The sequence below is a fragment of the Canis lupus genome, chromosome 7 (genome assembly GCF_003254725.2).
Source record: "Canis lupus dingo isolate Sandy chromosome 7, ASM325472v2, whole genome shotgun sequence".
NCBI lineage: Eukaryota > Metazoa > Chordata > Mammalia > Carnivora > Canidae > Canis > Canis lupus.
Window position 1 is genome coordinate 11,487,762 of NC_064249.1, and position 27,321 is coordinate 11,515,082.

A 27,321-nucleotide genomic window follows, 5' to 3' on the forward strand; every position below is an offset into this window, starting at 1 on the left:
AACATTTATTTAGTGCCTTTGTGGAGCTGGAGAGATAGCCATCACTGATAGAGTCTCCACTCAAGAGAAGTTTTCATTCTTGTGTGAGGTGGTGGGTGGGGGAGTGGGAAACAGATAAAAAAGAAAGGAAATAAGAAAATCACAGATACTAAAGAGTCTTTTAAAAAAAGAAGATGATACATAGAGAGTAGATGTGTGGAGAGTACCATTTACTATTGGGGTTCAGAAAAGGCCTCTCAAAATCAAAAGTTAAAAATGTACATGGTGCCTACATGACCAGAGGATCTAGCCACATGAACGTCAGGAGCAGGAGCATCCTGGAATCACAGGAATAGGCAATAGCCAAGGTGCCAAAGGAAGCACGAGCTTGGGATGTGAGGGCCTAAAGCAAAGCTAGTGTGGCTGAATCATCACAAATGACGAGGAAAAAAGTCCAGGGGATGAGGTCGGAGAAGTGGGCAGGAGCCACATCATGGGAAGCCTTGAGGGTCTTGAATGGCGTTTGGATGTTTGCAAAGGCAATAAAAGCCAGCAGATGTCTTAGAGAGGAAAGTGAAAGTGACAGGATCTTGATTTATATTTTCAAAGACCAACCCAATGGCTATGTGGCGAACAGCAGTCGGGTAAGAGGAGACACTGAGAGACTCGTTAGTGGGTTATTGCAGCAGGCCTCCTGAGAGACAGCTCTGCTAGGGTGCAGACATTCCTCAGGCAGTGTGAGGAAAGGCTTTCTGCACAATGGAACAGCATGAGCAGAAGCAGGAATGCATGCAAGACATCCACAAGTTCAATGAGCTGGAGAGGTCAGTACATTTGAAGAAAATGGTATCAGGACAGAAAAATACATATGTATATTCATAAGGGAAAAAAATATCCCAGATACATGGGAGTCAACAAGTAAAAAATGAAGAGCGTTTGTAAAAATTAAGTAAATAAATAAATAAATAAATAAATAAATAAATAAATAAAATTACATAACATAACATAAACGGAGCCAAGGGATACAGGAAAAGACTAGAGTAAGTGCGGACAAGGCCCCACACAGTTGGGTTAGCAGATTCGACTAAGTAAAGATGTCAATTCTCTCCCAGGTTCTGTTATAAATGTAATGCAATCCCAATCAAATTCCCAATGGTGTTTCTGGATGGGTAACTTGGCAAAAATGTTCTCAATTTCGTGTGGAAGAATATTTGTGTGAGAATCCTGGGAAAGCATACACCCACAGCTAACTGTGTTACTAGCCCTGGCAGGTGTTCGCAGGGACATGAGGACCCCAGACACTCCATCACCCCCGTCCCTTCCAGCTGAGGTTGTCAGCTAAAGGACAGCTGTCCTCTTACACTTAACTCTGCCACAGTATTCTCCAAACTATTTTGACTGTGACCCATGTAAAGAAATATGATTTATATGAGGACACACATTTATTATCAGAACAAAAATTCCATAAATAATGCATATCCTTACATGTGACTCACATTTATATTTTTTATTCAACATTGTTCTCTTCTGTGCAACTCTATCGGATTAAGAAATAATAAGCAGTCAGAACCTTCTTAATTGATTTCATGGTTCCCTAATGTGTCAGGACCCACAGTTTTATTTTTTTTTAATTATTTTTTTTTAGGACCCACAGTTTTAAAAACACTGTCCTTTGGGGCGTTGGCTCTGCTGCCTGGTCCCATAAGGTGATCTCATTCCCAAGCCTGTCTCTTTGGCCAAGCAGCCACTTTAGCTGAAGATCTCACTTGCTTTGCTTAAATAAGAGATTCAGAAAGTGCTTCCTTTCAATTTCCTTCTAGCCCAAGAATTGCAAGAACAAAGTAAATCTCCCTTGACTGCGAAGCAAGGAAAGGGAAGTGAAATTTATGATCTGTTTGTTCATTTGATATAATAATGATTACGATTAAATAAAGCTCTCAGCCGTTCCTTGCAGGGGACCCCAGTTTCCATCTCTGCGGGTTAGCTTTTCTCGTCCATTTGGTAGGCCTTTCAGCTCTTCTATTCCATCAGGCCAGTTTTTAAAAAATAAAAGGATTTAAGAACATATTCAACATCATCGCATGGAAGACAGTAACCTTCTAATGCGAAGATGTTTGTTTTTAAATGCGCAGAGCTAAAGTACCTTCTAAAAAAAAAAATCCAAGCTGCAGCTCTGTTCTATCTCTATAAAAATTTAAAATCACATTGATTACCCATCTGGCATATCTCTTAGTGGACTAATACCCCCTTCAGAAGCAAAACAGTAAATATACAAAGGGAAACATGATTAATAATTTCTTTTTGTTCTGTTTTTCAGGGCAAGTCCCTGCTCACTCATGCTCTCCACTGAAAATGTTTCATAGCTCTACCCCAAAACAGATATGATAAACTGTCCCCTGATTATCTGCTTAGCAGGATGGGAGAGACCTGGGAGCAAAATTCACTTTTTAGCAGAAAGTTATTGATAGAGTAAGCACCCCATACTGGTCTTTTTCTTTATTGCTGTGTGTGTGAGTGTGTGTGAGTGTGCATTCTGAAACCTGTTTTACTGACATTTACCTCCATTCTGTCATTCACTAATAAGTTCAGTTGTGCCTCCACAAAGCAATTTTCTGGATAATCAGGTGAATGTATCAGGGCACCTGGTTGGCTCAGTGGTTGAGCGTCTGCCTTTGGCTCAGGTCGTGATCCCCAGGTCCTGGGATCGAGTCCCACATCAGGCTCCTCGAAAGGAGCCTGCTTCTCCCTCTGCCTCTGCCTCTGTGTGTGTACGTGTGTATGTGTGTGTGTGTCATGAATAAATAAATAAGATCTTTTTAAAAAATCAAGTGAATGTATCTGGTTGAGCAACCCAACAACTGCTTACACTTGAAACAAAATACTATATTTAAAAAAATACTATATTTTTAAAGAAGTTAGTTATTAGGCTCATTGTTCCAGAATATCTGATATCCTACTTGATAAATTATTACATTCCATCCAAATTGCATGGAGTGCCCCACATATTCCCAATAATTTATCTTCAATGCTTCTCTATCACTTTCTTTACTCCTCTTAGTACCCTTTCTCCATCAACAACCTACAGGGAACTAAACTTGCTTGCTCCCATCCAAAGGGAAGTCACTAGTTCCCCAGTATAAGTTCTTTTTTTGTGCAATCTCTACAACAAAACTTTCAAGTCTCACCTTTTCCTTATGAAGTCCATAAAGAGAATAGCCAGGCTGCGGCTCACACCACTGGTTCAATAGCCACACCTGTATTCTTCCTTGACAATAGGACCCCAATATTCTAGTGGCAATGGGGCTAATTAAATATTTCTTTTCCCAGAATCTTTTGCATCTTAGAGAGGCCATGTGACATAGTTCAGGCCAAAACTACCTCAACAGAAGTCTACTGGAAGTTTTCAGGAAAGCCTTTAGTTTCTTGATTTTAAGGAACAGATACGGCTGGCACTGCCCTCCCATCTTCTTCCTGCCCTGAGCAAATGGGTGATGGCTGGAGCCAAAGTAACCTCCTTTTCTTTAGATCATGAGCCAAAAACAGCAACAACAACCAAACCAAACCAAACCAAACCAAGCAAGCAAAAAAAAAAAAACAAAAAAAAAACAAACAAACAAAGGCAAGAAAATCACAAAGACATTTGCTCTGAGATCTCTGAGCCACTGAACCCAAACTGACAGCTCAATCCCTTCAGACCTTTATTTTTGTGAGAAAAATGAAACCTGATTTGGCTAAGCCATTGGTTAGTTGGGTAGGCCATTGCTTGTGTCCTGAACAAGGTGCATGAAGGATTTCATATGAAGTTCCACAGTCCACGACACCAAGGTAGTGCCTCAGGAGCTACCGTGGAGGATAAGGCAGGGGCTAAGTCAGCCAGAGGAACTTCCCACTTCTTTCTGGCACCTGATTTCCCCAGACTAGCTCATCTTTTGTCTTGTATTTCAAGTTTATTATTAAGAATTCATTTAAGGGATGCCTGGGTGGCTCAGTCAGTTAAGCGTCTGCCTTCAGCTCAGGTCATGATCCAGGGGCCTGGGATCCAGCTCCACATCAGGCTCCCTGCTCAGTGGGGAACCTGCTTCTCCCTTTCCCTCTGCCCCTCCCCCTGCTCATGCTCACTTGCTCGCTCACTCCCTCTCTCAAATAAATAAATAAAATATTTTAAAAATTAAAGAAAAAAGAATTCATTTAAGAAAAATAAATTGTTCTGTTTAAGATGCTGTTTAAAACTACGGGGCTAGGTGTTTTTTTCCATTGGAAGATTTGTTGGCTTTATTACGGAAAAGAGGCCCAAAGAAATGAATCATTACTAAGGGAATTTTAGCAATATGGTATCTGTAAAAGGAAGGGCATTTGGATAAGGAAAAACTGGCCTGGATCCCCTCTGACTACATCACTTTCTCTCTTTTCCCCGTGTAGCCTGTTAGCCAGTTCTGAGTACCAACCTGACATCATTGATTTTTTTTTTTTTCCCAATTAGGTTGGTTGTTTGGTTAGTTGGTTGGTTGATTGGCTGGTTGGTTGGTGGTTCTATCACGAGATACAAAGAGGGCCCATACGATCCTATGTCTTCACTGGATTCCAGGGACCAAAACCCATGTACAAGGTAAATTTAGAGACCTAAGGAATGTTTTAAAATTAATAACAAGTAAGAGAAGAACCTGCATGGAGGTAAGGTGGCATGGATTTGCTTTTGTGTGTCTCTTCTCCAGCGGCCCTATCCCTGAAGACTGAATGGGTGGGGAATCTTGAGACCAATGTTCTGATAAGTTTTCTTCTTTACTGGAAGGGCTCAGTGTGTACCTTATATAACACTGGTGTCCCGAAATCTTTTGCAAAGCCTGAATGTTGGTGTTCAAACTCACACCTTAAATTCATTATGGGTTCTCACAAGTTCACAGAAACAATTGTTTGAGAGTGAAACAGTGCCTGTCTGCCTCCCCTTCCCCCTTATATGCAACCTCTCCCCCATGTAGCACCCATCCATCCTGCAAGGTCAATAATATTTTGCTCACCATGCTTCTGCTCTCCTTCTTTATTTAGCATCTTAGACTGTGGGATTGGAACTGGAGAGGCTTTGGTTTCATCCCAGCTCAGCCACTTACTGCCTGTGTGACCTTGGGCTAGTCTCTTAATTTCTCTGTGCTTCAGTTTCATCATGTCTAAAGAAGGAATAAGAGAAGTACCTACCTATTATCCTCTGGCCAGTCAGCTAGCCTAAAGAGAACTTGGAGCCTGGGGAGAGGTCCCTGCGACCACACTTCCAGCCATCCCTCTACAAAGCTATGACCACCCATGCTGGCCCCTTGACCCATGCTGGCCTAACTACCCAAGGCTGGACAACATTGGGCTTGTTATAAGCCATACATAATTCAAAACACACAAAGTGCCGAGAACAGTTCCTGCAACATAGTAAGTGCTAAATGAGTATTAGTTATTGTTGGTGTTGTTATTTATCTGTCACCCAGTTTCTTCTCCCCATTGGTAAATGAGGGTAACAATGTCCTACCCAATTAGCTCTTAGCCAGCAGACAATCAATTGACAGGATAATTGACTTCGCCAGCTCCTGAAATTTCCTCCCGCGGAAATGATCCTCTCCCGGGTTCCGCCTGTTCAGAGCTTCTCAGCCCCTTAAAGATCCTGCATAATTCAAGCTTCCCTTTTGAAGCCTTCTCCAGCTTGGGCGGCCCACCCTGTCTTCTCCTATTACAGGCAACCACAGCTACTAAGCTACTAACATTAGTCCCTTACAATTTAGTACTAAATCATAGGTTGTATTTCATTGTTCTTTATCACTTCAATTCCCTCTTAAAACTCTGGGTTGCCTACGTGGGAGGGTTCAGTCCTCCACACTTGTAATATGTTTTAGTGTCTTGCCCAGTGCTGGGCACAGGGGAAGTGCATCATAATTATTTTTTGATTGCTCTATTTATTTTTATTCTAAATTCATATTTTTATATGCATGCATGGGATTTCTTTCAGTGCAGGTTACATCTGTAGTACAACAAAGTACCAGAAAAAGCTACCACATGATCTCATCTAAACTAGAATTGGACATAAAGCCAATATCAGGGGAAACTTGGAAAGGGCTTCCTCCCTCTGTAATGCTGGAAAGAGACAGGGTTTATACTCCCTGAAAGAGGAAAAAAAAAAATGAGGCAGCATCTTCTTGATCTTATTTCATCGATCGAAATTCCGCCTTCCCCTAGGCCTTACCTTGGCCAAATTCAAGAAACAGATGTTTGCATAAAAAAAAAAATCTCCCTGGAGTCAGCATGGCTGTTTATCCAATTTTCACCCTGCCATGCAGACTTAGGTTATGTCCAACAGAGTCCAAACAACAAGTTGGAATGTTCGAACTTCAGCCTGGGGAAGGGTTCAAGGAGAGGTGAGATGGCCCCACATCAGGGATGCCGGAGAGAAGAACTCATCGTGAAGAGAAGCAGGACAAGAGAACTTCATTTCCCACTTCCCCAGCTCGGGATCCCTAATCCTCTGAGCCCTACCATTTTCTAAGGGAAGACATTCTTTGGGCTGCCCCTCTCTGCTTCTGCCATCTCTTTATTTCTGCCCTCCCACTACACACACACACACACAAAGTAATTTTTAAATTTTTCTGAACCTTCTGGGATTGCAAAACTGTACCATATTGATGAACTGAGCATGTATCTTTTTTTTTTCGATTCCCCTGTTGAGTTGACATATTTTGATTGTCACATGAGCTGTGAGTAATTACATCAGTACAGATGATGGCTCTGTCTTAGTGATCTACAAATCTGTTAAGTTTGTCTATCTCAACCCCTTTCCCCAACATTACCTTACTAAGTTATATGTAAAACATGAAGACCAGGAGAGATGCTTCTTAATGCAATTTGCAACATCTCAGAGGTGAGAATTGAAAGCCCAGCTCTGATTGCAACATCTGCTCTGAACAAGGGCATCGAGGGACCTGCCATCAGATTTTTTTGTCTTAAGGATGATCACCATGTATGTTCACAAATAAAAATGTGAAGCGTTCTGACAGCCAAGCAAACCATGAAGAATTAAACTTCCCCAACAGGAAAACGCACTGCAACATCCTTTCTGCTATTCATTTGAGAAAACTCCTTCATTCAAGAGCCTTACCACTTCCTGCCCCTGACTGTCTGCCCAGCCCCTGTCAGGTTACCCCCACAGACATGTTTCTGTGAGAGGGCGAGATTCCATCTGGAAAGGGAATGGCCCAATTTTGAAGGAATCAGTTTCTTAATGGTAAAATCAGACTTTTCCAGTAAAGATGTTTCAAGCAGTGTGTTCAGTAGCAGTAAAAGGAAGTTTATAAAATAACCAGCACCTCCCTGGGCAAAATTTTTTGGTGACTCACCAATACCCTTCCAATAAGTCCCTTGGAATGTTGGTCCCTGTGTTCTCTGACCTCAGTCTACCTTTCTTACTACAATCCCTGCCACACTTAAGTGAACTCCAGACAATCTGGAACAACTCGTCTTCCCTGACCATTTCCATCCTGTGTTCTTCTCCTGCTGCTTGTCTTATGTCAATCTTCACTCTGCTGATCATCTCCATCCTGTCACTAGCCAAAGTCCCTCCTCCTTTTAGTGTCTAATACAAGGACTTCTTCTTTGGGTGCTTCTCCTGATCACCCAGCTGTATGCAACCACTCCATTCCTTACAGTCCTGTTGACCCTGGCTTGTAACAATTATCTCACTCTGCTTCATGGTATAGCATTTGTCCTCTTGTCCAGTACCCCCTATAATACTGCAGTCTCCAGGAGTGTACCCAATAAAGAAATGTCTTGAGTACAAAATAAGTGTCTTGTTGTCATGGACTGAATTGTGTCCCCACCCCCATAAATTCATGTGTTAAAGCCCTGACTCCCAATGGGACTGTATTTGGAGACAGGGCTTTTAGGAGGTAATTAAGGTTAAATGAGATCATAAGGATGGAGTCTTTCTCTCCACATTCACGCACTGAAAGGCCACGTGAGGACACAGCAAAATAGGTGGCTGTCTGTAAGCCAGGAAGAAACCCCTCAAAAGAAATCTTGACTGTGGACTTCCCAGTCTCCAGAAAATAATTAAGTGTTGTTTAAGGCACAGTCTATGGTATTTTTTACGGCAGGGGTGGAGCTGAGTAAGGCACTTGTACATTATCAACCATCAATAAATACCGATTTTATACATTGACTTCATGAAGGGGGTGGGTATCAGGAAGATGACAGAGGTGATATCTGAGGGGTTTGGCCCCCTCTCCTACCATATTTGTGCCCCTTTCATAACTAACTAGCAATGTGAGACATTTGGGGCAAGTGGGTACAAGCTAAAGGGCCTCTTAGATGCTTTTTATTTAATTTTGTCTTTTAAAGCATTTGCATGGTACAAAACTTAAGAAGGTATACATTACAAAGTCACAGTGAGAACTGCTGCTTGATATTTCCAAAAGCCAAGCCTTGCTGGGGTGATTCATTCCATTCCCATAATAGCCACTCAGCACTTCCACAGTCTTCAGATATCAAAAAATGCATTTAATTGACAAATTCCAGGGACTTATTCTAACCAGATTGACCAGTAAAAGTAATGTATGTATTTATCAAATAGGTTATCTGGTATTATGTAGGCAATAACCACAAAGTGATTGGCTCTTCAGTCCTTTTGTTGTCCCCAGCAAACCCGGCCCCAAACCCAGTTCTCTTCTGGGAGGTCAAGAGCATGTTTTGTCCAATAAACTTACTCCAATTTTACTTAAATGGTATATTGGATTAGTCAGTGTTCTCCAGAGAAACAGAACCAACAGGATAGAGATGATGATAGATGATAGATAGATAGATAGATAGATAGATAGATAGATAGATAGATATTAGATAGACAGATAGATGATAGATAAAGAGATTAAAAGATTATTTTAAGGAATTAGCTCACAGGATCGTGGGGTCTGGCAAGTCTACAGAGCAGGCTGTCAGGTGGGAAATTCAGGATAGAGTTGGCATTGTAGTTTTGAGTCCAAAATCCAGCTGGAAACTCGGGCAGGGTTTCCCCCCTGCAGCCCTGAGACAGAATTTCTTTTTTCTTTGGGAAAACTTTTTTTTTCTACTTCAGGCTTTCAACTGATTGGATGAGGCCCACTCACATTATTGAGGGTAATCTGCTTTACTCAAAGTCTGCTGATTTAAATGTTAATCACATCTAAAAACCATCTTCACAGCAACATTTAGACTGGCCCAGTCTGTTTAGTTTGACTAAACAACTGGACACCGTAACCTAGCCAATTTGACACATAAAATTAACTATGACAAATGGAGACAAAACTCTGACTGAAGATCTTTAGCTAAGAGAGGTTTTTAGCACAGAGTAATATTGTTTCCCAACAGTCCTTAGAAATCCCTTCATCCTGGCTGAGTTCCTTAAAACATCTAAGCCAAAAAAACCTACGCATCCCAAATTGAAACCGTGGAAGGTTCTGGAAGTTCCTTCAGTGCAAAGTAGTAGAACCTAACCCCAAAGCACTTTTACTTCTGTGGCAAAAATCTCAGGGACATTCCCAGTGAATCCTTGGGAGGTTTTCAAAGAAAAACTCCTGATCAATCCCTTTTGAAGTCTAATAATTTAAACAAATAAGTCTTAAATACTATAACAAGAAGTTCATTCGGGAACACAGTTGATGACAGGATAAAACTTCATGAGTGGATGTACTGCTCAAGAAGAGAAAGATCTCTCTTCTCTCTCCCTCTTTTTTTCTTTTCTTCTTTCTCTTATTTTTAAATATTATTTTTATGGCTTCTTTGCAGGAGAAAAAGACTCTTTAAAACTATAACTCAATGCCAGGCAGAAAACAGACTAGTCTCTTAAACTAATGGCTGTTGTTGAGGGCTCCTCTAGCAATATTCAGCTGAAAAAAAAAATAGAACTTTGCAATAAACGACCTTCACAGAAGAAGACTATTCATGTTAATTAGTAGCTCTTTTCAAATATGATTCATATATGCATTAGGCCATGCCATGCTGAACAATGCATGCATTGTAGTAAACATCAAGATAAGTTTCAAGTGTGGTTATCAAAATTTTAGAAAACTCTAGCTAGGGATTTTTTTTCATACGATTGTGACTTACTGCTCCAAGTGCACGGCACAATGGTATATTTCCTAATGGCTTTTAGCTTTTGCCACTGCCAACTTTTATATTTAAAATCCATACAATTATGGACAATTTATGAACATTATGAGGCTTTTCTTTTTTGCACGGATTCTTACTGATTCGAGCCAGCTTTTATCCTTAGCAAATCAAATGCATTTGCTTACAACACTAGATTCATTCTCACATATTCCACTTTATTCTTATTATTAGTATTCCTTATTATGCATATTTAATTTAAGAATGCATTTTCTCCATTAAAAAATTAGAATATGCTGAAAGAAGTATTAGAAGGTGATTATTTGCTTTAGTTCGCTTTTATTAACTGTGTAAGCCCTGATATGGCCCTTTCAAAGGTAAAAACAAGAGACAAAAATCGCTAAAAAGCAAAATGAAATTTAAATAAAAATCTACTTAAATATCACAGACCTTATGTATGTAATGACGGCATATAAGGTATCAAATTCAAATAAAAGAACGGCTAAAAATCTTTCATTGTTGCATGAATGGAAGCTATAAATCTGCTAGTTTTTAAGTAAATACACTACTAAGTACGGTTCTTTAGAGATTAGTTCAGCGAGGTGTACCTTGAAAAAAACAAAAAGTATCAAGTCAGTTGTGCACCTTACTCACTGCCACACACCACACCCCATTCCACCACCCCACTCTCCCCAGTAACACAGGAAAATTAATGGGCCAAGCCTCGGCCTTACATTATACTCCTGTCCTTAGGTTATACTCCTTTAACAAAATAGCTGGGAGTTTAGGGTCTCAAAGTAAGTAAATAGCCAGTTCAGTGGCTTTCTTAATTTGGGGAGCCTTGACTGAAAGCCATCAGCCAAGTGATGTGGTTGCTTTTTGCCACGTGTTGCCTAATAGGTATGAATCTGTCCACTTCTACTCCAAAACGACTGGTTTAACTGGTTGTTTTAAAATTGCAGGGGCAAACCAAAGAACTGAGGTCCCACCTCTATGTGACCAATGGGAGCAGGCTACCCTCCTCCCTACCTCATCACCACACACTCTGGTGCAACTCTGGTTACAGAGTAGGGGTCCTCTATCAACCACGCCGACGACAGCGGGGAAGAACAAAGCATGTCTTTCAGTTTCTTGTCTTTACTGTGTTTAAGGATTACCACTTCCTATTGGCTTGAGACCTTGAAATCTGTAAACATCAGTTGGCTTTGTCTTACTATGAAATCGAAATAAATTAATACTACCTAACATATTTCTGCACCTATTAAGCACCTATTACACGAAGGACATCATGCTAGCTACTTTTGCTATCCTAATGATAATACACCAATAAGAATAGCAGCCCACATCATAGGGATAAAAATCCTTATTTACCCGGTGACTTGCTCTGTGAATATGCACATATTACTTAATCTCACTATGCCTCAGTTTTCGCCTCTGAAAAATAGGGACAATAATAAGACCTACCTCAGGGAGCTATTGTTAAGGATTAAATGTAATACATACAAAAACCCTCAGAACAGCTTTTCAGGCCCAATTGGTATCCTGGATCCTATGCCTCTAGAAGCCCTAGGTATATTTCTCTCCACGTAATAATCCTTAGTATTTTGGAATTTTCAATACCATTTTTAGCTTTAAAAATGGAGCCAGTTCTGCATGACTCCATGCTCTCCCAGCTACACACTATGCCTCAACGTAATAGCCTCACTGCCCCTTTATGGGCTTTAATGACTTGAATGAAAATGGAATTATTTTAGTCAAGACCAATAAATGCCTTGAAAACAAAAATATAAACAGACCTCAATTAATTAATTGGCTAATTATTCTCTCCTGAAACCAATATTTTTTAGTTGTTCCACAACCATGATCAAACACAAAACATCAAAAAATAGTTAAGAGAGCGCTTTCTTGCTATCTTGGCAATTAAGGTTAATCAAGTGCGCAATTAATCACAGAGAGATCAGATACTAATATTTGGAAAGTACCATATATACATTTTCTACCTGGTTTTAAAAAAAATAGAAGTAAGGGTAAGGTGGGAGGGGAATTTTGCTATAGTCTCAATAATGATGCAATGATGATTCAGCAACCTAAGTTCAAATTCCGAAGCCCCAAATCAAAACATCAGAAGTCTATACCATTTATAATCTGTTAATTGCCTTCTTTATAGGAGCCCAAGGATCCAAATATTTGTTTTCATTGGGTGTTATTTTTAACAATATATTTTGGGATTGATAGATCACCTCCAAACACCGTGTTGATGTATCATTCAACAGTAGTGATAGGAGTCTGTGAACCTGTACCTCTTTGCCCTTGGTGAGGGCTAGGTCAGATTGATCATGGCATTATTATGTCATGCATTCTAACAGTCTGCCTCTGGAAGAAAGTCATGTCTGCTGCAGTACAATTATCTAAGACTGATGATACAGACCGAAGTCATTAAAATAAAATTTATTTGGCATGGCTCTTCTCAGTCACTGTTCCAACTTCACAATCCACTTAGTAGGCACAAAGAATTCTCCTTAGCGGGACTACATTTTGACCATGCCAGTAAAAAGCAAAGGCTCTTTTTAACGGACATATTATAGGCAAAATAACATAATCCTTCAGTAAGAGAAGACCGGGGTTGTTGCTTGCTGGAGGTGGACCTCCATCATGAGTATCACGATTTCATCAGTGATGCTTGAGAAAGCCAGACAAAGATCTATCGATAATCAGGTCAGAAGCAGCTCCATTTTCTAATTTCTCCACAGTGAAAGTCTAGACATTTGTCAAAAGTTTGTGAGATTTTGGTGAGCAATAGAAGTGGGGATGATAAACAGTGGTCAGCAGCATGCTGTCCTTCAAGTAGATCCTAGAAGACACGGCTTGAACACCCCCTAAGAACATGGAGAGGGCTCCTCTTGGTCTGGAATTTCCTGCTCATCCCTTGACCCCCTCCTGTTCCAACTGAACCCTTTATTTATCTCTCAGTGACTTCTATAGTACACCCCCCTTCTCCCCAACTACCTGCACATTCAGGACTCTCATGTTACTTCAAGTTGTAGAACATCTGAGGTCATAGGACATGGCTACTTCTGACTCTCATGCGTCTACCTTAGATCCCCCCCTGACTCCAGCTCCCATACCTCCACCTGGATTTTGGATTCTATGCTTCTAGAATTTCTTCAAAATCCTCTAGCATTTTGGAATCTTCAATTTCTTCTTCCTCAGTTCCACCCCTCTCTCTCCCTGTCTCTCTCATATACACACACAGAAGCAATTATAGTTGTGTCTCTAAGTCTATTATAATAATATAAATTAAATGGGAGAAAAGACAATAAGCAAAGGAGTAATCAAGATTTGATAGATTTCATCCAGCAAGGAACACATGAAAAAAAATTTTAATTAACTTTCTTTTTACATAATTATATATTAACTGTATCCATTTAAAGTGTACAATTCAGTGAGTTTTGACAAATGTCCTTATCTTCAAGATATAGAACACTTTCATGGGGATCCCTGGGTGGCTCAGCGGTATAGCGCCCACCTTTGGCCCCGGGCATGATCCTGGAGTCCTGGGATCGAGTCCCACGTCGGGCTCCCTGTGTGGAGCCTTCTTCTTCTTCTGCCTGTGTCTCTGCCTCTCTCACTCTCTGTGTCTCTCATGAATAAATAATTTTTTTAAAAAATAAAAAAATAAAAGTAGAACACTTTCATAATCCCCCCCTTGTGTCCCTTAACCCTCCATCCCTCCCTCTACTCCTGGCCATAGGCAGCTGCTGATGTTTCTTGACAATTTGGACCAATTTGCATCCCTCAGTATATTATATAAATATACTGATATTATAATATATAAATATATTATATAAATATAATCACACAGTTTGTGGTCTTTTGTATCTGATTTCTTTCACTTAGTTAAATTACTTTGAGATTCATTCATATTGGTATCATTCATCTATATATATATATATATATATATCAGCAATTCACTTTATTATTGCTGAGTAATAGTCGATTGTATAAGTGTACTTATTGCTTATTTATTCACCTGTTGATGAACACATATCATTTACAGTTTGAGGCTATTTCAAATACATGGTCATGAACATTGTGCACAATATTTTGTGTGTGCATATGTTTTTATTTCTTTGGGGTAAATACCTAGGAAGAGAACAGCTGGTGGTATGATAGGAATATGTTTAACTTTTAAAGAAAATAACAGCTTTCCAAAGTAGTGGCACCATTTTACATCCCCACAGCTATATGTGAGAGCTCTGTTTGTTCCACATCCTTGTCAACATTCAGTATTATTAGCCATTTAAATTTCAACTATGTAGTGAAGTCTCATTGTGGTTTTAATTTGTACTTCCTTGATAACTAAATGATTTTGACCATCTTTTCATGTGCTTATTAGCCATTTGCAGATCTTCTTTTGTAAAGCACATGTTCAAATCTTTTGTCTATTTTCAAAGTCAAGTTTTCTTCTTGAGTTGTAAGGATTCTTCATATAATCTCGATTCAATTTCTTTGTTAAATACATGTATTGAAAATATGTTTCATCTGGCTTGCTTTTTCATTTCTTAATAATATCTTTTGAAAGCAAAATTTTAAATTTTGATAAAGTCTAATTGCCACCTTTTTTTTTTCTTTAATGGTTTGAGCTTTTTATATCCTAAGGAATCTTTGCCTGCTGCAAGGTCCCAAAGGTTTGATTTTATGTTTTATTCTAGCATTTTTATATCGTCTTTCACATTTAGGTCTATGGTCCAAATCATTTTAAAATAATATCTTACAGTTATGAGAGCAAAAACTATTCTAGAAAAATAAAACCACTGAGTGATTTGCCATTATTTTTTTTAATGTTTGTGCTTCTAATTTTTGTTGAGTTTAGTTAAGTTTTGTCTTGGAGAAGATGTGAAAAGAGTTATACATATTGTGTAAACCCTTTGTTTTCTTTTTAATTAAAAGTTTATTTTGCACTAGTTTTATAAGCATTTTTTATATTCCAGCCTATATTGAGAACATTTTCCCATAACCTTCCATATTTTCAAAACCATAATTTGAAGTAGGTGCAGAGAATCCCATCTTATTAATACACAAAAATGTATTTAGACAGTTCCTTTCTTTGGTATTTATCTTGATTCCGAATGTTTATTATAAATGTGGCTTAGAATGTACTTCCATATAAGTCTTAGATCTCTGGTTATTTCCTTAGCATAAATTTTTATATGTGGATTTATTGGTTTAAAGGATAAGAACAGAGGATCCCTGGGTGGCGCAGCGGTTTGGCGCCTGCCTTTGGCCCAGGGCGTGATCCTGGAGACCCAGGATCAAATCCCACATCGGGCTCCCGGTGCATGGAGCCTGCTTCTCCCTCTGCCTATGTCTCTGCCTCTCTCTCTTTCTCTCTCTGTGACTATCATAAATAAATAAAAATCAAAAAAAATAAAGGATAAGAACATTTTTTAAACTTTTGATACATATTGCCAGAAAGAATGTAGCAATTTACAGACCTCCCAGTAGTTTGCAAAAGTACAGATGCACCGTCTCTGATTTGTGACACTATCTTTGGTTTTAATCTTAGCAAATCTTCTCAGACAAATCATTGTTGTTTTCATTTGTATTTCCTAGGTTATAGTAAGCCTGAATATTTTTTCATATGTTTTTGGATCATTTGTGTTTCTTTTTTGTGAATCACTTGTTCAAACCTTAGTCTATTTTTCTAATGAGACATGTTTTATTGATTTATGAAAACTCTTTATATATAAGCCTACACCAATATATTATGTTAATCTATTTCAACCAAAGGTATTCCACATATTTTTTGTTTCTTGTTATTTAATTTTGTTTATGATATTTCTAATCTGTAGATTTTTAAAATTTGGAAAGTTAAACCTATCAAATTTTTGCATTAAAATTATTTTCCAGGGGCACATGGATGGCTCAGTGGTTGAGCACCTGCCTTCGGCTCAGGTCACGATCCTAGCATCCTGGGATCAAGTCCTACATAGAGGTCCCCACAGGGAGCCTGCTTCTCCCTCTGCCTATGTCTCTGCCTCTCTCTGTGGGTCTCTCATAAATAAATAAATAAATAAATAAATAAATAAATAAATAATTTAAATGATATATTTTCCACACCTCATTAACATACATATTTATAGACAAACTAATATTTTATTTTTCATATTTTATGCATTGTTTTTACATTGTAATGTTCTCATAGATCTATGATGTATTTTAGCATACAGTGCAAAGAAAGACCGTGTCTTAGCCCCTGTTCCTTGGAAAGCAGAACCTGAGGAAAAGCTTACATGGTAAGAGTATTGGGGGAGAGGGATCCCAAGGTATCAAGAGTGAGAAGAAAGGGAAAATGAGGAAGGGCAGCAGGAAAGAAAATCAAAGGTGGTGCATTATTGTCACGCTTGGCCATGGCTTCACGGGAAAACACAGCCATTGCTCAGTCATGCAGGGTGTCAGCAGACAGGCTGACAGAGCCAGTGCCTGAGTCCAATGGAGCAGAGAGAGGATGAGGAGGGAGGAAGTGATCTGTCAATTCTCTGTATCCTTTCTTTTAAGGAAAAAGTTTGTGCTTCTGAGGTGTTTTACCCCAGTACTGCTAGGGAAGGGTGGATTCCATGGAATCAGCTGTGTACAGCTCGGGTGCTGGAGCTGCTGTACATCCTATGTGACAGACAGGAGCAATGGAGGCTGTGCTCTGGAGGCTGGTGGAGCCTGGCAAATCCAGACAGGCACTTACACTGGTCTAGTAGAGCATGTGATTTTAATAGCTAACCATTTTCTGTAGCTCCACATAATGGATAATCAATCCTTTTTTTTTCTACCAATTTAAATTTCAACATTACCATAGTCTAAGTTCTTCATTATACGAGGGTTTACTTTTGGTTCTATATTGGTTCTATACATCTAGATGATGTACCAATGTACATTTATAATAATTTATAGCTCTCTGACGGTACAAATTTCTTTTTTTTTCAGTTTTTTTCTTGGCTTTTATGAGAATAAGCTCACATGTGTAGGTAAAATCATAATAATTTTAACTAGTTTCATAAAACAGTTGGGGATTTGTATATAAATCACATTAAATTAATACATGTGTTTGGGGACTAACAATATTTTTATACTGCCATTTTCCACCATTGATGAATACAGCAGCAGTGTCAGTCAACTTATTTCGGTTTTCTTTTTAATGTCCTTCAGTAAAATTTTCCAATTGTTTTTCATGTAGCTTCTGCAGAACTTTTAGTAAATTTATTCCTAGATATTTTAAATTAAGTACTCCAGTGAGCAGGAATTCTTTTATTATGCTTTTTAATTGCTAAAATTCTGGCATGTAGTAAACATTTTATATATTAATTTTATAACTAACGATGTTTCTAAACTCCTAACTAGTTCAAATAATTTTTCAGTTTAGTCTCATGGGTTTTCTAGGTAGACAATCATATTGTCCGTCAATAATAATTTTTTCTTTCTTCTCCAACAATTATATTTCTTATTTCTCTTTTTTGCCCTTCTTCATTGGCTATAACTTCAGAAGAGTGTAAAGTGAATAACTGTGATGTCATCTTTTATCTTGCTCTTACCTTTAGTAAGAATGCTCTTTAAAAAAAATATTCCTGCTACTTTACTTTTAAATATCATATTGACTGTTTGTCTCAGAGAGAATTTTAAATCATATCAAGATAGAACATTTCTATTGCTCGATTGTGAACAGCTTTTTAAATTGATGATTAATGTTTAATTTATATCTTTTTGTTTTGATTAGACTGACCAGAACATTGTCTGTTTTACTGGGACAGGAGGCTGAAGCTTTTGATCCAATGCTCTTTTTAATTGGACACTGGCCTTCCACTTAGGACTCAGCTGCTTCTCCAGGGAAGGACCCTCTGCTCTGTCCTTCTGCTGCATAGGATACAAAAACCCTCAGCTTTGGGTCAGATTGGCCATCTACCATCTGACACTGCTCTTAGGGCTGAGTTGCTAAGCACTCAAAACTGTTTAAATTTGTGTCACCCCAAAGTTATAGCCTGCAAACCTATCTTGCTACCAGCATCTATCTACTCTTAGGCTTGGAGTAGTTTTTATTTATTTGTTTTTTTGTCTGTTAGTTAGGGGGGAGTGTGCCATAACAATGATTTTTATGCTAGTTGTGTCTCTCATCCTTGATCTTTGGACACTAGTGATCCCAATCCCAACACAGCCCAATTGTTACTTTGCTTGGCTTTTCTTTTTCATTTTGACATAAAACCTTTGTGGCTTTTTATACTTTATTAAGATAGAATACATAGTTTCTGTTTCATCAGTTATTTAGAAGCTTTCATGTGCTCTGGAAATTTCTATCCTTTTTCTGATAGAACTGTGTTTTCCATCAGGGAAGTGAGGAAGTACATGGGATTCCATTGGACCCCTCCAATCCACATGTATGTTTATACCTGATCAGGTCCTCTCCCAATTTCCAAAGTTTCTCTTTTGCCTTTTTTCCAATTTTCTTATTTCTTTCTAATCATCAGCCCTCCTTCTCTCAGCAAGTGAACTTAACTCTTACTTTACTGAGAAAATACAGGTTAGTAGGTAGGAACCCCCATCCTTTAATCTATAGCTAATTCTGGAGTCTTCCTTATTGTCTCCCCAGTTTATTCCCTTTCCTCCAGCTTCATGGGATTCTCCATTTACCCTTCAGTATGGGATCAACCCCTTTACCCATTTTCATCCAATTCCATCATCTCTCTTCAGATAAAGTATTTACCTCTGCTCCATTTGCCACCTCTCTCCTTTGTTGATTCGTAAACTCTAAACTCCTTCAGGTCTTCATTTTGGTTTTAAATCTCTCTGATTTCCTATTATTCTATCTCTCTCCTTCCCAGTCAGAAATATCAAAATACACCAGTTCCTTCTCTGGTTCCTTCTGCCTGTTTCTTAAATCCTCCCTCCACCCAGGGTTTTATTTTTAGTAGTGTTTTTATTTCATAATACATTGAATGAGATCCCCCCTAGGTAATCGTTTTCACTCCCTGAACTTCTAGTGGTCTATACACTGCTGACACCAATGTTGTCATTTCTGTTTCAAACCCCACTCCTAAATTACATACTGCCTGTTGAGGCATCTCAACCTGGTATTCCACAAGCACCTCCAAACAGGATGTACAAAGCCCCACTGATCAAACTCCTCCCCAGATCTGCTCTTTTATTGTCTTAAGTGTCATAACTGTCCACCCAAGTTACCCAAGCCATACCAGGGGTCACCTGAGCCCCGTCTACTGTCTGCATATCCAGTCAGTGCCACACGCTGTCTTTTCTCTTTAAGTTCCCCTGTGTCATTCTCTTCTCTTCTGTGCTCCCTGCTGCAGCATGACCCTAATCATTTCTCTTTGGAGCATCTTGTACAGTATCTCTGCTCTGAATGTTTTTTGTTTTGTTTTGCTTCATGAACCAAGCTTTTTCTGATCGCTAGATTTTCCACATTCTTCCCACTATTCCCTCACCCTAAAACACTCATCTATTCTGATATTAACCTTGTCAAACACTCCTGAACACAATCATCAACTGAGCTCTTCCTTCACAAAAAACAAAATGTAGTTCTATTTAAATCACTTATGCTGAATAGACTGTCCTTTTTCCAGTGCATAGTCTTTCCTCCTTTGTCGAATATTAGTTGACCATAGAGTTGAGAGTCCACTTCTGGATTCTCTACTCTGTTCCATTGAAGCAAGATAGGTGTGCATGTGTCTGTTTTTGTGCTGATACCACACTGTCTTCATGATCACAGCTTTGTAGTACAACCTGAAATCTGGCATTGTGATGTCCCCAGCTATGGTTTTCTTTTTTAATATTCCCCTGGCTATTTGGCTTCTTTTCTGATTCCACACAAATCTTAAGATGATTTGTTCCAACTCTCTAAAGAAAGTCCATGGTATTTTGATAGGGATTGCAGTAAATGTGTAACTTGCCCTGGGTAATATTGACATTTTCACAATATTAATTCTTCCAATCCATAAGCATGGAATATTTTTCCATCTCTTTGTGTCTTCCTCAATTTCTTTCAGAAGTGTTCTGTAGTTTTTAGGGTATAGATCTTTTACCTCTTTGGTTAGGTTTATTCCCAGGTATCTTATGCTTTGGGTGCAATTGTAAATGGGATTGACTCTCTAATTTCTCTGTCTTCTGTCTCATTGTCAGTGTATAGAAATGCCACTGATTTCTGGGCATTGATTTTGTATCCTGCCACATTGCTGAATTGCTGTATGAGTTCTAGCAATCTTGGGGTGGAGTCTTTTGGGTTTTCTACATACTGCATCATGTCATCTGTGAAGAGGGAGAGTTTGATTTCTTTGCCAGTTTGAATGCTTTTTATTCTTTTTGTTGTCTGATTGCTGAGGCTAGGACTTCTAGTACTATGTTGAATAACAGTGGTAAGAGTGGACATCCCTGTCATGTTTCTGATCTTAGGGGAAAGGCTCTCAGTTTTTCCCCATTGAGAATGATATTTGCTGTGGACTTTTCACAGATGGCTTTTAAGATGCTGAGGAATGTTTCCTCTATCCCTACACTCTGAAGGATTTTGATCAGGAATGGATGCTGTCTTTTGTCAAATGCTTTCTCTGCATCTATTGAGAAGATCATATGGTTCTTGTTTTTTCTCTTGTTGATGAATAAATGGTGCTGGGAAAATTGGACAGCCACATGCAGAGGAATGAAATGAGACCATTCTCTTACACCATACACAAAGATAAACTCAAAATGGATGAAAGATCTAAACGTGAGACAAGAATCCATCAGAATCCTAGAGGAGAACACAGGCAACACCCTTTTTGAACTTGGCCACAGTAACTTCTTGCAGATATTATTATGCTTTTTAATTGCTAAAATTCTGGCATGTAGTAAACATTTTATATAGATCAAGAATGAGAGACACAACTAGCATAAAAATCATTGTTATGGCACACTCCCCCCTAACTAACAGACAAAAAAACAAATAAATAAAAACTACTCCAAGCCTAAGAGTAGATAGATCCTGGTAGCAAGATAGGTTTGCAGGCTATAACTTTGGGGTGACACAAATTTAAACAGTTTTGAGTGCAATCTATGAAAGCAAGGGAAACAAAAGCAAAAATGAATTATTGGAACTTAATCAAGATAAAAATCTTCTGCACAGCAAAAGAAACAGTCAACAAAACTAAAAAACAACCTACAGAATGGGAGAAGATATTTGCAAATGACATATCAGAGAAAGGGCTAGAATCCAAGATCTATAAAGAACTTATTAAACTCAACAGCAAAGAAACAAACAACCCAATCATGAAATGGGCAAAAGGCACGAACAGAAATCTCACCAAAGAAGACATACACATGGCCAACAAGCACATGAGAAAATGCTCCACATCACTTGCCATCAGGGAAATACAAATCAAAACCACAATGAGATACCACCTCACACCAGTGAGAATGGTGAATATTAACAAGACAGGAAGGAAACATCAAATGTTGGAGAGGATGTGGAGAAAGGGGAACCTTCTTGTACTGTTGGTAGGAATGTGAACTGGTGCAGCCACTCTGGAAAACTGTGTGGAGTTTCCTCAAAGAGTTAAAAATAGAGCTACCCTACGATCCAGCAATTGCACTACTGGGGGTTTACCCCAAAAATACAGATGTAGTGAAAAGCCAAGGCACCTGTACCCCAATCTTTAAAGCAGCAACATCCACAATAGCCAAACTGTGGAAGGAGCCTCAGTGTTCCTCAAAAGGTGACTGGATAAAGAAGATGTGGTGTATATATACAATGGAATATTACTCAGTCATTACACACAATGAATACCCACCATTTGCTTCGATGTGGATGGAACTAGAGGGTTATTATGCTGAGTGAAGTAAGTCAATCAGAGAAGGACAATCATTACATGGTTTCACTCATATGGGGAATATAAAAAATAGTGAAAGGGATTATAAGGGAAAGAAGAGAAAATGAGTGGGAAAAATTAGAGGGAGTACAAAACATGAGACTCCTAACTCTGGGAAATGAACAAGGGGTAATAGAACGGGAGGTGGCGGGGGGATGGAGTGACTGGGTGACAGGCATTGAGGGGGCACTTGACAGGATGAGCACTAGGTGTTATACTCTATGTTGGCAAATCAAAGTTAGATAAATAAATAAATAAATAAATCACTTGTGCTTAAAAAACCTCTCACAGGCTTCCACTGCCCTTGAGATAAAGTCCAAACTCCTTAGCATGGCATACAGATATTCTTCTCTAGACTTTTCTCTCACCAAACTTCTGTGCAGCCCTTTTGTTCTCATCACAGCAAACTTCTCTGCCATTCACAATACTGTTCCATGCCACTATGATTCAGATCTCTGCTCAGCTTTTTTATCTACCTACAATGTATCTAATACCTCCTCCCCTATCCCTGTCAAGCAAACCAACATTATTTTATCTTTTTTAAATGATCTCAAAAATCACCTACCCTTTGAATCTTTTTCATGCCACCACCCTGTCACTTAAAACTGATCATCTTTCTTTTTTTGCACTCCTATGTGGACTTCTTACAATGCCTTAAATGAACGTATTTGTTTTCAAATCTATTGGTCTCCCTGTAATAACAAACTTATTATACTCTTTCCTTTATTTCTTTATCCAAAAACCAATATGGCCATCCAGAACCCATTTTTAAGCATTGTGCAACCATTGGCAACATAAAGATTAATAACACAGACTCTTTGCTCCAAGCACATGTAGAGAAATATATCCATACAGCATGTACACATACAGCATAGCAAGTATCCTGATAGTGACATTCACCATTTATTTATCTCATGGGCACAAAGAAAAAGTGTTTAATTCAGTTAGATTAAACAACACACTCTTGAACAACCAATGAGTCAAAGAAAAAAATCAAAAGGGAAATCAAAATATATCTCGAGACAAACAAAAATGGAAATCCAACGTATTATAAGTTAGGGGATGCAGATAAAATAATTCTAAGAGAATGTATAGCTATAAATGCATACACTAAGAAAATATAGTTCTCAAGAAACAATATAACATTATGAGGAACTAGAAAAAGAAAAAAGAAAACTAGGCCCAAAGTAAGCAGAAGAAAGAAAATTTTAAGGATTAGAGAAGGAACAAATGAAATAGAGAATAGGAAAACAAAAGAAAAGATTTTTTTAACCTAATAGTTCTCTGAAAAGATAAAGTTGACAAATATTTAGTTAGACTAACCAAGAAAAAGAGAGCGAGTTCAAATAAAATTGCAACTGATACCACAGAAATACGAAGGATCATAATAGACTACTATGAACAATTTATGCCACAAATTGGATCACCTAGAAGAAATAGATTTATCACTAGAAATATACAACTGGTGTAACTAAATCATAAAGAAATAGAAAATCTTTACACTCAGTAATAAGTGAGGAGATTGAACCAGTAATTTAAAATCTCCAAGAAAAGCTAAGACCAGATTACTTTACTAGTGAATTCTACCTAACATTTAAAGAAGATTAACACCAGTCCTTCTCAAACTCTCCAAAAAACTAAAGACCAGGAACTCTCTCAAATTCATTCCATTGGTGCTACTTACAGTATCTTGATACCAAAACCAGATAAGGACAATAAAAGGAAGAAAAACTATAGGCCAATATCCCTGGTGAATATAGATGCAAAATACAAGTAAACAGAATTCAACAGCATACTGAAAGGATCACACACATTCCAGCAAGGATGGTTCAACATATGCAAATCAATAAATGTGATATATCACATTAATAGAATAAAAAATAAAATTAAGATAATCATCTCAATAGATGGGGGGATCATTTAAAAAAAAATTCAACATCCTTTCATGATAAAAACTCTTAACAAATTAGGTATGGAAGGAATATACCTCAACATAATGAAGGCCATATATAACAAGCTCACAGCTACTCAATGGTGAAAGGTTGAAAGTTTATCCTCTAAGATCAGAAACAGGACAAGGGTGCCCACTCCTATTCAACACAGTACTGGAAGTCCTAGCCAGAGGACTTATCTACCTTTGGTATTAAGGTGATGGCCAGAACAATCGGGCAGAAAAAGAAATAAAAAGCATCCAACAGAAAAGAAGAAGTAAAATTGTCTCTCTTTGCACATGACATGATCTTATATATAAAAAACTCTAAAAATTTTTTCTGAGTTAAAGCAGAAATTTATTAAAATCTATTTATATAGTGTTTTACAAACAACAAAAAATGTACACAGTCCTCATCATTCGGCCATCAACCCTATTCTCAGAAGTGCTTTGAGATACAATGGCCAACAGACACATGAAAAAAATGCTCAACATCACTTGGCATCAGGGAAATACAAATCAAAACCACAATGAGATACCACCTCACACCAGTCAGAATGGCTAAAATTAAGAAGTCAGGAAACAACAAATGTTGGCAAGGATGCTGAGAAAGGGGAACCCTCTTACACTGCTGGTGGGAATGCAAGCTGGTGTGGCCACTCTGGAAAACAGTATGGAGGTTCCTCAAGAAATTAAAATACAGAAATATAGGTAAATACCCCAAAGATACAAATGTGATCTGAAGGGACACCTGCACCCCTATGTTTATAGCAGCAATATCCATGATAGTTGAACTATGGAAAGAGTCCAGATGACAGATGAATGGATAAAAAAAGATGTGGAATATATATACAACAGAATATTACTCAGCTATCAGAAAAAAAATCTTATCATTTTCAAGGATATGGATGGGACTAAAGGGTATTACGCTAAGTAAAATAAGTGGATCAGAGAAAGACAATCATATGATTTCGCTCATATGTGGAATTTAAGAAACAAAACAGAGGATCATAGGGGAAGGGAGGGAAAAATAAAATAAGATGAATAAGAGACACTTAACTCTTGGAAAATAAACTGAGGGTTTCTGGAGAGGAGAGGAGTAGGGGAAGGGGTAACTAAGTGATGGGCATGAAGGAGGGCATGTGATATAATGAGTACTGAGTGTTAGATACAACTGATGAATCACTGAACTCTAAAACTAATAAAACACTCTATGTTAATTATCTGAATTTAAATAAAATTAAATTTAAAAAAGAAACCATCAACAAAAAGAAGTGCTTTGAGAGAAGACAGATTTCTCTGCCTTTCTCCTAAAAAAAAAAAAATTCTGTTTATACTCCTGAAAATGATGCATTTATTACATCACCTCTTATAAGAACAATCCCACTGAGATCCCAAAACCTGTACAGAGAGTGAAGAGATCTTAGCAAAGAACCTCCTCCAGAATGCAATGCTTTATCACAGAGGTGTAATGTAGGAAACACATAAAAAGGTGGCTGTCAGGGATGCCTGGGTGGCTCAGTGGTTGGGTGTCTGTCTGCTTTTGGCTTGGGGCATGATCCTGGAGTTCTGGGATCAAGTCCCACATCAGGCTCCCTGCCAGGAGCCTGCTTCTCCCTCTGCCTAGGTCTCTGCCTCTCTCTGTGTCTCTCATGAATAAATACATAAAATCTTAAAAAAAAAAAACTGGCTGTCAGAGGAGTGTATGTGATCTGACAGGTGGGCCATGTAGAGCCTGATGGGCAGACCCACACTGTGGGGCATGGCCAGCTAGGACTGCATGGCCTCCAAGGCCTCTTCTTACTCCTTATCTTCTGAGGTGGCTATTCCTCCTGGAGGTTTGATCTCCAGAAGTATATTGGTCACATTACTAGCTGTTTTGCCAAAGGCTCTTGCTGTAATTTCAAACAAAATTTTATCAATTGCATGTCTGCTGCTTCTACCATTTCTTCCAGATCATCCATGCTTTCAAAAGTGTCCTCTTCTGTCTCTTCCATGATACCAGCCTTCATAATCTCTTTGGACAATTCCTGTCTGGTGCCCTGGATTGACGAGATCTTCACAAGACTCTGAATGGCCTTTGTCACTTCTGTGCTCTTTTGCAGGGAAAGATTCAGCCACTTTCAAACCACCAGCTGGTTCTTCATCTGCACAAGCACAGAGTTCATGTGAGCTTTGGATGCATAAAGCCTGCTCACAGCCTTCCTTGACCTATCCTCTCATTAGCCAGAACCACACAGACATCCTTCTGGCCCTTCTTGGCAGCATCTTTCACAGATTATTTCATTCTTTCTTTTTCTCGTTTTCTCTTTGGATATCTCTTATTTGCCTATCTGCAGCTCTCATTTCCCTTTCTAATCAACAAGATCAACATACAAAAATCAGTTGCATTTCTATACACTAACAAGGAACTATTTTAAAATGAAATAAAGACACCATCTCCCCACCTCAGCATGTAGAATAGCATTAAAAAGAATAGTATCTTAGGAATAAATTTAACCAAGGAGGTAAAATATCTGCATTCTTTCAAACTATAAAACATAGATGAAAGAAACTAAAGAAAACACAAGTAAATGAAAAGATATTCTGTATTCATGGATTAGAAGATCTAAAACACTGTTAAAATGTCCATACAAGTCGAAGTGATCTACAGATTCAGTGCAATCCCCATTAAGATTTGGATGGCATTATTTATGGAAATAGAAAAAAAAAGTCCTAAAATTGATATGGAAACATGAAAGACCCTAAATAACCAAAGCAATCTTGAGAAAGAGAACTAAGCTGAACTTATTACACTTCCTGATTTCAAATTTTATCACAAAGCTAGGGTAATAAAAATAAATAGGCATAAAAACAGATACATAGACCACTGGAACAGAATTTAGGACTCAGAAATAAACCCACGCATATATAATCAACTAGTATTTGACAAAGGAGCTAATAATACTCAATGGAGAAAAGAAAGTCTCTTCAATAAATGGAGTTGGGAAAACTAGATAGTCACATGCAGAAGAATGAACTAGACCCTTATCTTACACTACTCACAAAAAAGTAACTAGAGATGGATTAAAACTTAAATGTAAGACCTGAAACTAAAGGTTCTAGAAGAAAACATAGAGGGGTAAGCTCCCTGACAATGGCAGTAGCAATGATTTTTTTTTTTTTGGAATTTGGCACCAAAAGCACAAGTAACAAAAGCAAAAATAAACAAGTGGTACTACATCAGACTAAAAAACTTTGGCACAGTCAAAGAAGTAATAAAAAAATGAAAAGGCAATCTATGGAATGGAAGAAAATATTGGTAAACCGTGTATCTGGTAAGACGTTAATGTCCAAAATACATAAGAACGTCAAACTCAATACAAAATCCAACAAACAAACAAACAAAACCCAAATTAGCCAATTAAAAATGGT

At 38.2% G+C, this 27,321-nt stretch overlaps 1 pseudogene; it reads right to left on the reverse strand.

Annotated features, from left to right (window-relative positions):
• Positions 1-382: 382 nt before the first annotated feature.
• On the reverse strand, positions 383-26,815 carry LOC112648924 (charged multivesicular body protein 3-like; annotated as a pseudogene).
• Between the last annotated feature and the right edge of the window lie 506 nt (positions 26,816-27,321).